The 9,976-nt window shown below is 42.7% G+C and overlaps 1 long non-coding RNA gene across 1 annotated transcript in view; it reads left to right on the top strand.

Moving 5' to 3' along the window:
• The window catches only part of LOC104073457, a 63,170-nt gene extending 59,125 nt beyond the window's left edge, over positions 1–4,045 (top strand). Inside the window, exon 3 of the long non-coding RNA XR_683486.1 lies at positions 3,874–4,045. This is a non-coding gene — a long non-coding RNA (uncharacterized LOC104073457). The remainder of the gene's footprint in view (positions 1–3,873) is intronic.
• The last annotated feature ends 5,931 nt before the right edge of the window (positions 4,046–9,976 follow it).

Here is a 9,976-nt window from a genome sequence, read left to right as displayed (position 1 = left end):
TACAGGCCAGGATGCCGTTGGCCTTCTTGGCCACCTGGGCACATTGCGGGTTCATATTCATCCGGCTGTCGACCAACACCCACAGGTCCTTTTCTGCCGGGCAGCTTTCTAAGCCACTCTGCCCCAAGCCTGTAGCATTGCATGGGGTTGTTGTGGCCCAAGTGCAGGACCTGGCACTTGGCCTTTTGAACCTCATACAGTTGGCCTCAGCCCATCGATCCAGCCTGTCCAGGTCCCTCTGCGCAGAGCCTTCCTACCTTCAAGCAGATCAACACTCCCGCCCAACTTGGTGTCGTCTGCAAACTGACTGAGGGTGCATTCGATCTCCCTCATCCAGATCATTGATAAAGATATTAAACAGAACTGGCCCCAACACTGAGCCCTGGGGAACACCACTTGTGACCAGCCACCGACTCCATTCACCACAACACTTTGGGCCTGGCCATCCAGCCAGTTTTCCACCCAGCGAAGAGTATGCCCGTCCAAGCCATGAGCAGCCAGTTTCTCCAGGAGAATGCTGTGGGAAATGGAGTCAAAGGCTTTACTAAAGTCTAGGTAGACAACATCACATACACAAAATGTCTTTCTGAGCACTTTTATTACTTCCTTACCTATTCTGCCTTGCTCAGAAGTAGTGCGTAAGTGAGTATGACGGGCTGGTATGCTCCATCTGATGTAACTGTAGTGGAGGGGGGGTACCTCCTTTTTTGGCAGCAGCTTGGATTAAGTGTAATGTGGAACTGTACCCGAAATAATTGGTTTTATGCTTCTAGAGATTTTCATGAGGACATATGAGGTTATCAAGATGCATACAGTGCTTCACAAGGAAACAGTTTTAAGTTGTTGCCCATGTTTTGAAATGTGTATGTTTTTCCTTTGCTGGCCCACCTTTGAAACTGGTCATCTTTACATAAACCTGGAGCAAAGGCTGCTTAAAAGCTTGGCTTTTGTTTCCTAACCTTGATGCCTCATCCCCAACGTATTGTAGCTACAGCTTGCTCAGGGCTCACTCTGTACAACCTCAGGCGTTGAAGTAGAAGCCTTTGGAGCACGTGCCTATCCATGCAAAGAACAGTAGTTGTTGCAGAAACCTAAAGAATGCTGTGGTCACAAAAGGGTGCCTTTATTCACTAGCATTCATAAATCGAATTGGTGATGCTTATGCCCTGTAACTGCTCAGGGTTTTAATAAGAAATGGATATTTCATGAAGAGCAGGCCTGTTTTTGCGGCACTGGTGAGCTCAAACCAAGCAGGAGGAAGTATAGCAAACATCAACAGAGGTGTGAGAGGAGGAGCGTCTCAGACACATCAGACCATATAGCAGCAAGTCTCCGCAGCCTCCTCGGGGAAGCGGCAAAAGTTCACAGTCATAGCCTGAAGTTGGGTGGAGGGAAGATCTGGCATTTTCACTGTCCTCGCTAAAACGAAGGGCCTCCGCAGGAGCATGGTGGTTAGTGAAGAGCTGGTGACACTGCCAGGCCAGGCCGTGTGCCTCGCGGGAAGCAGGCAAGCAAAACAAGCATGGAATTGTTTGTACCGGGGAAGGACAGCTAGCGGAGAACGTATTTTCAAAGACAGACCGAACCAAAAGTACTTTCAATTCCCTAATTCATTTCAGGTCTATGCCGAACTTACAAGTCATTCCCTAATCCTCTTTCAGTGCTCTAGGGACTGATAATAGGGATGCTGCGAACAGCCCTGGCTGATCCTTGCTGCAAAGGGTTAATTTTGAACCATGAAACAGGCTTAATCTTTACTTTTGGTTGGGGGGCAGTGTGTGGAGTCCTCCCCGCTGCTTATCTTTGATCACATGAGATTTGAGCGGGTAGTTTCAGAGATGCGGTGAGTGGAGAGTGTATGTTTTTAACAGGCCAGCTGAGGAAGCACATCGATGAGGAAAAATCGCTGTGCAGATGAGAGCAGCAGGCAGGGTTGCTTGCTAACCTTTATAGTCTGGTTTTTGGCGAGAAAATGTACGTTTTGTGCAGAACAGAAGCCAACACAAAGCATTTTTCTCTGGCTGCATGTGTGGTTTTGGTGATAGAAATATACTTGGTTGAAATTAAAATCCCATTCATCCTGTGCGGGAGTCCTCCTATTACTTCAAGCAGATGGGCTTTGCAAGGCAATCTGAGTAATTTTGGGGATATACAGGCAGATCTATACAAGACCTTCATTCTGGAAAGATAATTGTTCATATATATGAGGAAATATATGTGTTCAATAGTCTTTCAGTTCTATTTCACAAATTGTAAGTACCATGATAAAAAAAATTATAAACACCATGTTATGTTTGCCATTAAGGAGATGAAAATAAGCAGTAAGAATGGCTGGTATTTTTTGTTATTTTGGGAGGTGGGGGTTGGATAGTGAGGACATGGACAATTTTATGCAGAGTTTAGGGAGAAAATTGCTGAATGTTACTTTTGTTCTCTGTTGTCATTAGGGGACATGTCTATACATATACAAACACTACTGGGATTTTCAATTTTTTTTTCTATTTTAGCCACAAAATTGCGGAAGTTTAAAATACAGTAACAAATCTCTTCTTACCCAACTATTTAAGTTTAATATCCGTGAAAAAGAAGAGGTTTGCCAATTACGTGTTTCATCCACACTGAATGATAACTGTGCTTTCCTTGAGTCATAACAGTCAAGCCTGCCACGGAGTGACAAGACCTGGCTTTTCCTTCTGTGTTATTTGATACGTGTTTCAGTTTGACATTATGTAAATACTCCGCTATTATGGAAGAAAATGACATAAAATTGCATCCTTTCGCAGGGAGGTTTTAAGTTCTTTCAGTAGCTTCTCTCCTTTTTGAAGCTGTAATAAAGATCATAATTAGAATCCCAGTTGCTTAAGTGAGAAATTAGCATGTTCTTAAATGCTGAGACGAGCCAGGTTCCCAGCGAGACCCCCTCTGGGTATCTGTCCTGCCCCAAAGCGCTTTCACTGATACCAATTTGAGTTCTAGACATATTAAAGAAAATCATATTCATTGCCACCTAGCAGTTAATCAGAGCCTTCAGATAGGCTTGGAATAATTTGCAGCCTGACTGCCAGAACCACCTGCATCCGTTCATTTCCTACAGCCGTACCCGGGCATGCTCTAAAACTTATCAGAGAATGTCAGTCCATTGCCCAGTACCAGAACTGAGACAAATTGACTCCATGCATGTCCTTCATTCTTACAAATTTGTCACAACTACTACTTAACCCCACCCTCGACCTCCTTGCTCACTGTCCTCTAGGCTGTGGCCAAGGGAACAAAAATCTAATGGCTTTTACCTGATATTTTCCCTGTCAAAAATATCTTTTCCTAAAGGTTTTGATTTGTTTTTTGTAGAACTAGGCACTAACATAGGTACCTTGTCTATTAATATATATTTTACCATTAAATAAGATTCTAGCAGATTGGAATAAATTAAAACCTTAATGGGGCTAAAATAAACCTAATTTGTAAATTAATTAAAAACAAGAAGCAAAGAACACTAACACTTTTAAAAAAAAAAGACATTTTTGTGGTGCAAAATACAGATTTAATTTCCAAATAAGTGAATGGTAAACTGTAATTATATGATGTGCAAGAAAATACTCGGAACATATGAAATAGTAGTCACAGATTTTATAGTCAAGATGTTCCCTTTCTGGTTTTCCAACTTGTGGCTGAGGATGCGAAAGGGTAAAGCAAATAAAATACTGCCTTCACAGTTGACTCAGGTAGGGATATAACACTGGTGGGAGATGGATTCAGATCTTTCTCTCTCTTTTTTTTTTTTTCTTTTTTCCCCCAAATGATGAATTTTTATGTTCTGATGTCTCTCCTGCAAGTTCTGCCTAACGTGCTTCTGATATGCTCTTGTTTCCACAGGCCAAGGCTGCAAGCACAAAGGAAGTTTGCTCAGTCCCAGCCAAACAGTCCCAGCACAACTCCAATAAAGATAGTGGAGCCGTTGTTACCCCCTCCCGCCACTCAGATTTCTGACCTCTCCAAAAGGAAGCCCAAGACAGAAGACTTTCTCACTTTCCTCTGTCTTCGAGGTAGGAGTCTTGCAGCAGCCTAGGGGGACAGTCTCATTCAAAGAACGAGCTGTAGCACCGCACACTGAGTAGCAGCTAGACAAATGTACTGGTGCTATACTTGAATATATTGTGTGCATTTCAACTCTCAGCAGTTTGACTGTATCTGCAGCAGGAGCATTTGAGTTCATGGTTGTAAAGACCATAAAATGAGGCCAGTAATAGCGCAAAAGGAAATTTCTTTTATGCTTAGCACTCTGTTATCCTGAATGGGTTTTTGTCTAGCTCTTTTAAGTCCTCCCCATCCTCCTTTGTTTTGTCTGACTATAAACTGAAGAAGCGCTTAACTTGCCTGAGTACTTGTTCCTGCAAGAGGAGAAATCTGGTTGGAAATTCCCCTTCTCTACCTACTCACTGTCCTTTGTTGTTCAATCTGAGTGAGGCTTTTCATCTGACGGTGGGTGGAGGGGTTTCTGTTGTTCTTAGCTGCCCCGGGAGCTGGAGTGTTCCTGTGGTGATCATTACAACAGGTGAGCTCCTCCACTCTGCACCCCAAGTGCAGACAAGGCATCTGAAGTTGTACAGCGCGATACCCAAATTATCTCACAGTAACAGGTGCCTGAGCCGGGCTGGAACTGTACGGTGCGAGTCTGGGATCACTGGTGTGTGTCTGCGAGCCTGCATGTCAGACTTGGGGACCTTAGTGTGAGATACAGCTGACTGTGCAGATTAAGCTAAAGAAGGAGACCTTACCCGAGCGGTCATTTTTCATGGGACTTTCCATGGCCCTGTGTCCCAAGTCATGTATTGAAGATCACATCTTTCAGTTTAATCTCCCAGTTGTTGATTTAGCTATTGTGGTATGTTTCTCTTTTGGCAGGTGTGCCCCTGTCTCCTTAGCTAGTCACTGCTCCATCCTTGATGTGCTGGAATGATGCCTCTTGCTGTTGTTTTGTCCCATTACTGGCTGAAAGGGTGTGCATTTGTTACAGATAGGGCTTGCCTGCAAAGGTCTTAGTGGATTGAATTCTTCAGAGCTTGTGTTTGAGTTTCCCTTTCCAGTTCTGAGGTCTCTGTTGCATCTGCGAGCAGCACTGGTTCTGCTGAGACTTTCTCACCTTAATGCAGCATGGTTTGATTTCTTTTTCCTTCTCTTCCATGAGATTTTAGGCTAATGGTAGTTTTAGACTGGTTGCTAATTTATCTGTCTTGACTCTGGACCAATACGGAGCCTCCATCCTATTGGGGCTTCTGGTAAAGCAGGTGGGTGGAGGGGATGGAGGAGGGTGGTTTGCTAGTTTTTGTGTTTGTTTAAAGGATTGTGAAGAGCAGAATCTAATGGAGTTTAAAGTGGCATCACAGTCCTCTGAAATTTAATCTGTGGAAATGTATTTCAGATTTAGTCTGCTGTGAGGTTGATCAGTCTGTTGGCAGCATGTCACTGCTGTGATCTGGGCCAACTGCCACAGTTGTTGGTGGGAAAATTCAGATGGGGGGTGTGTGTGTGTGTGTGAGCACACATGACTGCATTCACACGCTTGTTTCCACTGCTTGCTAACTAAGCATGTGTTATTTATAGCTTTGAAGGCACTTGCACTTAAAGAAAGGCAACCTGTGTGGGGATGTGACTTACCTCCATTTTTATTTCCTACTGTCTCTCAGCATTCTGCTTTAACAATGCAAATGGGAAGCACGGGTACTTTTGTCCTATTCCAGTGCTTCATTCAGAAGGTTTGTTGGTTTTTTTTTATTTTAATCAGTGGCTGTTTAGCTCTTGCACCTGTAATTTTCTCTTTGTTATTCACCTGTAGAATAATTGATGTTTTGTACTGTCAATTAAGAACTTGCAATTCATTCCTAATTTCTTCAGTATGTAGGAGTACTTAGATATTTCAGACAACACGTGCGTTCAGATGGCAAGATCCAAATTACAGTTATATTAAAAACCACAAGGGAAAATCTGCTCTGAGTGCCACACATGGCATGTTCTTGGTCTGCTTAAACAGGCTGAAGAAAAGCAGAAAGGGGAAGCTGTCAGCTCACTGTTTCAGCACCTCCACAAGCTTTTTGCTCCATCAACCCTGTATAAAGCCTGAAAAGAGCCAGTAAAACCAGGGGCAGAAATCTTCTTGGACATCTGCTACCTGGATGCATTTCTGTGGAGGAGCAGGAGAGTGGCTGTGGCTCGGAGGGAGAAAGAGTGGGGTTGTTGAGATCAGTATTAGCATGGTTCTGGCTTCAGTGTCTGAACTGCTGTGTCCTTCAGGAGATCCTGGCTGCCTGAGATTGTGCCCATTTGGTCCCTTGGGAGGTTTAGCTCCAGGTGGTTGTCTCTTTTGATGTGCCCATTGGGAAAAAGGAGGTAGAAGCTGGTTCTTAATATGCTTGCAAGGAGTTCATGTAGCAGCCCAGTGTTATGTCCAGCTCCAGAAAGGTCCCACAAGTGGCCTTCAAGGGCACTGGCAGATTTGGTTTGGTGCTGCTCTTCTGGTGGTACCCGGTGAGCTTGGAGAGGGAAGAGCCAGCAGCTTACTTAAACCCTGCATAGGGAAGACTTCTGATTTTTTTTGGAAGGGGTTTTTTTTTGTTTTGAACCTTTGTGCTATTATTTATTAAAGTATTGAGGAATTCAAAATTGCTTGCATGGTGGGACATGTGGTTGTTCTGACTTCTGTCCAGATATGTCTGTCCAGCCCTGGCTGTTTGCACTTTCATGATGAAATTCGACATACAATTAAATGGAAATAACAGCACACTCACAGGGTGTAAGTTCAGCACTTTGAAAACTGTTTCAAAGTAGTGTGATAAGTGTAGTAGTGATCAGATCCAGGACAGTAAATCCCCATGTTTGTGTAATTTTTTAATTTTTTTTTTTTTTTTTTTTTTTTAAGTTGGGACTCCCTTAGGTCCTAGTCCTTCAAAATGCTCTGATGATATAGTCCCTGCATTCATGATCAAAGCTTTTCTTCGGCAAGGGAGTCTTCTCCAGGACTGGTGGAAAAACAGCTCTTTGGGTGTTTGTCCTTGTCCCACCACACCCAGCAGCAGTGTCAGAAGCACAGTGTAAATTTGTTGCACCATGTCAGCGTGTACTTTCATTTTCTGTTTTTAAACAGAGAAATTAAAAAATCCCGTCATCACTATGAGTTCACTCTTCAGTATGCTGGGGGGTTTATTTTAAGCGGCAGCAGCTGAATTCTGTGAGTGATGGAGCAGTACTATCATGCAACAATGTGGAAGAAAGGCACTTAATGTGTGTAAGGTCCCATACTCAGGAAAAGAAGTCCCATTTACGTGGCCGCCTGCTATGTGTCAGAAAATCTAATGATTCAAATAATTTTATTTACTTTTTTTAGCATCCTGTAATTTCAAAGGGAGATAATTTAACCAAGATGATCTGCTTGGTTTTGTTATCCAGAATACTAGGGGCTTTAGACATATTTTTAATTAGTTTGTTTTTTGAACTCTTGGTTTGATAATACAATGTACTAATTACTTCTTAAAAGGTAAGTGGAGCAGAATGAAAAAGCTGTAACAGTTGATGAATATCTGAGCACCCTGGAATACATCTAACTGACCAGACTTGGCAAGGCTCCCCTGCTTTCTATTATTTTAAAATACTTTTTTTTTTTAAAAAAATTTATTTTATTATTATTAAATTGTGACCTAGAATTTCGAACACAAAAAGGAAGGGAATAGCGCAGATATCTCTGAAGTGTTTGTCTACAGTGTTCTTATCTTTAAATAGCTTCTTTGAAGGAGCCCGTATGCCCTTTGCCAGAGGCATAATTAGTATGTTTCAGCAGCACGCGTAGATGCGAGTGTCATCTCCATGCGGTTTTACAGCGGCTTTCACTTTTGCTGTATTTTCTGCCTCCAATCAAATTTTTCTTAATAGCTTCCATTACAGTGCATTTAAGTTACCTTTACTCTCTGTAATTATTTACAGGTTAAAAATATTGCAAGTGGAATAATATAGGGCTAAAGGGGGAAGGAGAAACAACTCCCTGTGAGCAATAGATCTTTGGCAAAAGGTGATAACAGGAAGGCTATGATTAGGAGCCTACATTTTAAGAAGTTTTCCCATGATCAATTTTCTAATTAAGCCGAGCCTCTGGGAGTTACATGCTAGAGAATTTCAGGGATTCCTAAATAAAGATGGTTTAATTGAGATCTCACAAATTGAGTTTTCAGGCTCTTCTAACAACTGTTCTGCAAAATGCGTGGCTGTTCGTTTTCTTTGAGTACTGCAATGACTTAACAATCTGATGATTTATTACAATTGGGCAAAACCAAAATAGAAAATCTCACTATAGCATGTTTGTCTAAACTTCAGTAACTTCTAAATCTCAGTGTGCCAGACCTCTCGCAGTTTGCTCTTAAACAGGCTTTTTATTTTTTTAAACACCTTGTTTGGGTGGTAGGCTCGGGGGCCTTTGATCCCAGTCTTTTCTCTCGAGTCTTAATAGGAGGGGTTGCCTGTGCCAGTAGATACTTGCAGAGGTTTTCCATTGCAGCGGGAGGGCCCCCAAAGTAAAAAACTTGGGAGCTCTTAATTTTGGGCATGTTAGAAAACAATTGTTAATTTGCCTAGCTTTTAATGAGGCGGAAGGTGCGCTTGCCTGGTAGTTCAGTATCAATAGGTACACTGGACTTTGAGAGCCAGTGATTGCATCAATCACATTCTTGAAGCACCAGCCTTCCAAGGGAGCACGTTGCCACCGTGGAGACATGCTCACCAGATCAGAGTAAGCACATTAAATAGCACAGCAACTTGATTAGGCTGGAAGCAAAGCAATGAAGTGCTGACACTGCCCAAAAATGTGAGCTGCTTTGCAGTCTGGGTTAGTTTTTATCATTCCAAAATAACATTAAAACATGCAGATGTACAACAATTTGTTTAAAGTACTGGAAGAAGACTTTTTATTGATTTTGTTGTTAAATCGTTTGGTGTTTGAGACTAGAATTTCAGGATGGATTGAAAACACAAGAATAAACTTTGGGGTGTTGCATCTTAATTGCACAAACCATTTAATAAAAGTAAGTTTGCATTTAGTAACTGTAATCTCACAATTTCAGAGATCTTTTTTAAAGTTAGGAGTAACATTGAAGTGTAAAATATGAGATATTTCTCATATGTGCAACCATTTAGTCCACCTGTGGAATATGCTGCTCTGGGCTGGTAAGTCAGTCTCATGGTGGTTTGGGACAAGAGTAATTTAATCAGTGTTGGCAGGGAGAAGTGAGTATGCAGGCTCACATACAGCACGTATATGAAGTATGCAAAGAGACCCTGGCGACCAACACCATGGCATTATTCCTTCCCGGGGCATGGAGGGCCATCCCTCTAGGCATGCAGCGGAGGATGGGTCTTCACATCAGTGTGTGCCTACTGGGAGGTTTAAGAGATGGGAAGAGCTGCTGAGTGCAAGATAGAGTAGCCTGTGTGTAGTACTACAGCTGAATCAAAGTTTTTCCCTGCTCTTCCCATTTTGGGGCCCCTTTCTGATGTTAATGATTCCGATATCTACCCCTGCAAAAAGCCACAGGATGAAATTAACTCATTGAAATGGGAGACTAATCTTGCGGTTCAGCCTTTGTATTTGCCACAGACTTACTCCAAGTGCCTCGGCGAGCTGCTTAGTTTTTCTGTAAAATGAGGATAAATGTTTAACTCTGTATATAGGTATTGGCGTAGCTGGACATTGATTACAGCTGAGCTACTGGCATAAAATCCGAGTGCTGCGATGGTGCAGCAGCAGCACTTCAAAACCTCGCTGCCCACGGTTTTGGTGCCCAGGTGGGCAATGTAAAGTATTCTGGCAAAGGCAATTCCTGTCCTTGCTCCCAGCGAGAAACTCGTGATCCTATTTCTGTGCTCTGTGAACTTACCATAGGTTCAGTGCTCCCAGGAAGACTTATTTTATGCTAGGGATGGAGCTCAGGATCTCGTG

This window comes from Fulmarus glacialis, unplaced genomic scaffold (assembly GCF_000690835.1).
Source record: "Fulmarus glacialis isolate BGI_N327 unplaced genomic scaffold, ASM69083v1 scaffold30592, whole genome shotgun sequence".
Classification (NCBI taxonomy): Eukaryota; Metazoa; Chordata; class Aves; order Procellariiformes; family Procellariidae; genus Fulmarus; species Fulmarus glacialis.
This window is presented reverse-complemented; position numbering and strand designations above follow the sequence as displayed.